This window comes from Ovis aries, chromosome 1 (genome assembly GCF_016772045.2).
Source record: "Ovis aries strain OAR_USU_Benz2616 breed Rambouillet chromosome 1, ARS-UI_Ramb_v3.0, whole genome shotgun sequence".
Taxonomy (NCBI): Eukaryota; Metazoa; Chordata; class Mammalia; order Artiodactyla; family Bovidae; genus Ovis; species Ovis aries.
Window position 1 is genome coordinate 256,519,083 of NC_056054.1, and position 4,760 is coordinate 256,523,842.

Genomic DNA, 4,760 nt, shown 5'->3' on the forward strand with positions numbered 1-4,760 from the left:
GACACGACTGAGTGACTTCACTTTCACTTTTCACTTTCATGCATTGGAGAAGGAAATGGCAACCCACTCCAGTGTTCTTGCCTGGAGAATCCCAGGGACGGGGGAGCCTGGTGGGCTGCCATCTAGGGGGTCACACAGAGTCGGACACAACTGAAGCAACTTAGCAGCAGCAGCAGCAGGTCAATAGTATTCTCTTCCTACTTGGGCTAACAAGCAAGAAAGAGTGAGGTGTAGGGAGCATAGAGAGAGCTTCCCATGTTGAAGGCAAGTCTTTTACATTCTCCCAAGCACCATGCTCTTTACTTCACAGTCAAGTGTCTGTTTTCTAGACCTTGATTGAAATCAAAACTCTGCCTCTTCCTAGCAAGTCACTTATCTCTGCATCTCAGGTTTTTTTTTTTAAAATCTTACCTTACGAGTAAGGATGATAAACACACCTGCCTTGCTGAGCTGTGAGGACTCAGTGTAAGGATGGACTTGAAGACCACCTGGCTCAGTATCTGACAATCATCTCAGTTAATATTATTTTTATTAGTTTTTTGGCTGCGCTGGGTCTTCATTGCTGTGTGCAGGTTTTCTCTAGTCGTTGTGTGAGGGCTTCTCATTGCTGTGACTTCTGTTGCAGAGCAGGAGCTCTAGAGCACAGGCTCAGTAGTTGCATCACACGGGTTTAGTTGCCCCACGGCATGTGGAATCTTCCTGGACCAGGGATCAAACCTTTGTTCCCTGCATTGGCGGGTGGAGTCAGTCTTAACCAGTGGATTACCAGCAAAGTCCAAATTGTTATTATTAATAGCACTTATGTACTAAGGCATAGAATATCGTTTATAGTTACATGAGGGGTTTTGGTGACTGTTCCTTTATCTGTTCTCTCTGACCCTGCTGTCGTAACTGGGTGTTCAGCACCTGCTGAGTGGCACTAGCCCCATAGTAAACAATCACTAAACATTTGTTGACAATTAAAAGGATCATTTAAAAAACAGTGAAAAAACTAAAGTTTCATGATGTGTATTTGTAGTTACTAAATATGAAATCACTTAGTACTTTTGTAATAGGAGGGAAAGGAGCAGCTCACAACTTTTGAAAGAATGACATAGCCCAAGGACACAACATAAAACGATTAAGATCAAATGGGACCACAATGGCAGACAAGACTAGACCTTGATCCTCAATCAGCAAGTGAAATGACACACCCAAAGGTCCATGACAGTTCCAAGGCACTGCTAAAAGACCAAGGAGTGGGTAGTGGCCCGAATCCTGGAAATCTCTGCCCCTTCCCCAAAATAGTTGGAATAATCCTCCCATTCAATAACATATGAAATTACCCAGCTTATATAAAAACTAACCATGCCATATTTTGTGGTCACACTCACCCTCTGAGATGGTGCAAACACTGTCTGTGGAGTGTGCTTCTCTCTGAATGTGAATAAATCCACTTCTTACCTATCACTTTGTCTCTCACTGAGTTCTTCATGCGACGAGACATCAAGAACCTGAGCTTCATTAGGTCCTGAAGCCAGCTACTGTGGGTTTTGGCTGGGTTTGAGTCCCAGCCAGGTGGGTTCAAGTCCCAATCTGTGGTCAAAGGTTTCACTTTGGCCTCTTCTCTCCAGTCTCCTGGTTATAGAGTCCCTGCTCATGCTAAACTTTCTGTGACTTCGAAATGGAGCCAAATAGCCACCACAAGTGCCCATCTGCTTAGAGCTCCTGTGGTGCCCCCTGGGGACCTCCGTACTACCCACCATCCACTCAGTCTTCTGAGCTGGCAAGGCACCCTTCCCCTCAGCCCAAATAAAACTGAGTAAGTCAGCAAGAAGTTAAACTCTGCCTCAGGTAATCATTGATTAGCCCCCAGTCAAAGGGTTACACAGAGGAAGTGAAGTGAAGTGAATTGAAGTCGCTCAGTTGTGTCTGACTCTTTGCGACCCCATGGACAGTAGCCTACCAGGCTCTACCATCCATGGGATTTTCCAGGCAAGAATACTGGAGTGGGCTGCCATTTCCTTCTCCAGGGGATCTTCCCATTGAACTCGGGTCTCCTGCATCGCAGACAGACGCTTTACCGTCTGAGCCACCAAGGAAGCCCAACACAGAGGAAGAAAGCATTTTGATGGCACTGGCCCAACCTCTGCGTGGAGTTCATCCCAGACGGTATGATTCTGAGGTCTGCACCCCACCTCGCTCCATCCCCAGGCCCATCCTCCGGGAGACCTCTCCACGCAGTGAGATGTCTGGCCTGAGATATGCCAGAAGGGTAGAAACTAGAAAAGTTTTGTGAGGCTTCTGGGAGCTTTCACCCTTGTCACTGGCAAATCTCCTTCTGTGGGTCTTGGCCCTGGAAGAACAAAAAGTGTGTCATGTAAACAATTGTAAAATTATAAAAATCAATAAGATACAATTAAAGGTTATGTATTAAAGCTGCTGCCAAACACAGCTAAGTGAAGAATAACTGCTTGTATGTACTCAGTAAAGTGGCAAAATTAGTAAAGTTTCTTAGTGATACTATGCCCTTCCTTCTCCTCTGTCCCCACATCCATGACAAAGAAGCTTCGATCCCAACCTAAGCCTGCCCTGCTCCATGAAACTGCAACAAATCTGCAACGGCTCCAAGACTGCTTATCACTACATCCCAACTTAATTCCCAGGCCCTTGGGTCCTCACATTTCCCAGGATGTTACACTAAAGGGAACCTTGTTTCCCAGGAGGTGTGGAAAATGTGCAGCCTGAATATCTCCCTTTACCTTTGAATGTGACATTTGGATGAAAATGACCTGAAATCTGGTCTTGCCTGACCAGCCTCAGAGCAATCAGATTCCGTGTGCTTGATAACCTTCTAAGTTTCCCTGGGGACTTCTGTGTTCAGTTCTAGTTCACTGCAGGCACTGTCCTCAGAGTCCCCTGCCCAAGCTTGTTCTTTCCTGCCCTTCATTTAGGGTCCTCTACTGGACCCTTGCCCTGTCTCCACTCATGAGACTCAGAGCCCTTCTGAAGACTTGGTAGATACTGGAATGGTTTTGAAAGTATGGCTTAATGTTTTATCGACACAGGACGAGATGGCTGGATGGCATCACTGACTCGATGGACGCGAGTCTAAGTGAACTCTGGGATTTGGTGATGGACAGGGAGGCCTGGCGTGCTGCGATTCATGGGGTCGCGAAGAGTCGGACACGACTGAGCGACTGAACTGAACTGAACTGAAGCTTATTTTCACACACCTAATTTCCTCATCTAAAGGCTTAAATAGAAAGAAAGCAAAAGGAAAAATACAGGTAGGAAAGTAAGGCAGGAAGAGATGAGTTTAATACAAAAAATGCAAATGCTCTGCAAAGTTGCTTTTAGAGGTAGGGACAGGGCGAGTTCAGAATGTGTACCCTAGAATTTTTCCCAGATGATGTAATAGGAAATTTCTATCTTATGCACTGATGCTGAAGATGATTTTGAGGCCAAGGCTGGATTGTTGCCTCAGATCCTTACAATCTTGTGAGTCTGAGCAGTAAAAATGAAACAGGAGGGAAGGTGGCAGGGCAAAACCTTTGAAGGAGTGACAGAGCCTGAGGACAAAATATAAACTGATTAAAACGAAAATGGGTCCAAGATGGCAGACAAGTCAACTTCCACTACCTTGAACCTCAATATATGCTCATTGTAACACATCACTGAGCTACGTGACGCGTCTACAGGCACCATCAAAGATAAAAAAATGGGCAGTGTCCTAAATTCTGGGAATCTCTGCCCCTTCCTCCAAATAGTTGGAATAACCCTCCCACTCATTAGCTTGTGAAATTACCCAGCCCATAAAAGCTAACCACACCACGTTTTGAGGCCACACTAGTCCTCTGTGGTGGCCCACATTCTCATCTATGGTGTGCGTTTCTCTCTAAATAAATCCACTTCTTACCTATCATTTTGTCTCTCACTGAGTTCTTTCTGCTATGAGACATTAAGAACTTGAGCTTTATTAGGTCCAGAAACCAGGTGTGTATTCTCAGCTGGAAGACTGTGGGTTTTGGCTGGGTTCAAGTCCCAAGCTGAGGTGAATGGTTTCACAAACAGTGGTATATTCTTGCCTCTAGAAAGAATCTTGCCACTGCATAGCTTTCCTGTCTCCCACAGGTCCTGAATTTCCCCTCTTTGGATCTTTTCATCAGTTATTGCCTCTTCTGAGAAGGCTCTGTCCTCTCCTGTCTACCTGTGGAAGTCAATCTGTGTTTTAGGGCCCTCATCACTTCTCCATCTCCCCAGATGCCCAGGTGGGATTAAACTCTGCCTTTCCCAAGTTGCCTAAGTCTTTGCATCTCTCTTAAAGCACTGATCCCAGTCTGGGCTAGTCACCTTGGTATTGTCACTGGCTAGCTATATATCTTTGGAACAGCAGGGACCAGGGGATTTTCTTTCCAGGACTACATCTGAGGTGATGTTTTCTAAGTATAGAATCAGTCAGAATCTTCAAGTTGAGGAGCTAGCTCCAGGGACTTGATGACCTCCAGCTCAAACAGTCCCAGAAGATGGAGTAGTCCCGGTCCCTCTGTAGGAAGGAGGGGATTAACAATCTCTGGGTTACTAAGGCCTCATGGACTAGAAGTGAAGTTGCTCAGTCATGTGGGACACTTTGCGATCCCATGGACTGTAGCCTACCAGGCCCCTCCGTCGGTGGACTTTTCCAGGCAAGAGTACTGGAGTGGGTTTCCATTTTCTTCTCCAGGGGATCTTCCCGACCTGGGGATTGAACCCAGGTCTCCCACATTTCAGGCATATATTTT

The 4,760-nt window shown here is 46.0% G+C and overlaps 1 long non-coding RNA gene across 1 annotated transcript; it reads right to left on the reverse strand.

The window, feature by feature from the left end:
- Positions 1-501: 501 nt before the first annotated feature.
- LOC132657429 (uncharacterized) lies at positions 502-1,774 on the reverse strand. Its single transcript, XR_009595607.1, has 2 exons — positions 1,444-1,774; positions 502-726 (listed from the first exon to the last, which is right to left on the reverse strand). It is a non-coding gene; the product is annotated as an uncharacterized LOC132657429 (long non-coding RNA).
- Positions 1,775-4,760: the final 2,986 nt, after the last annotated feature.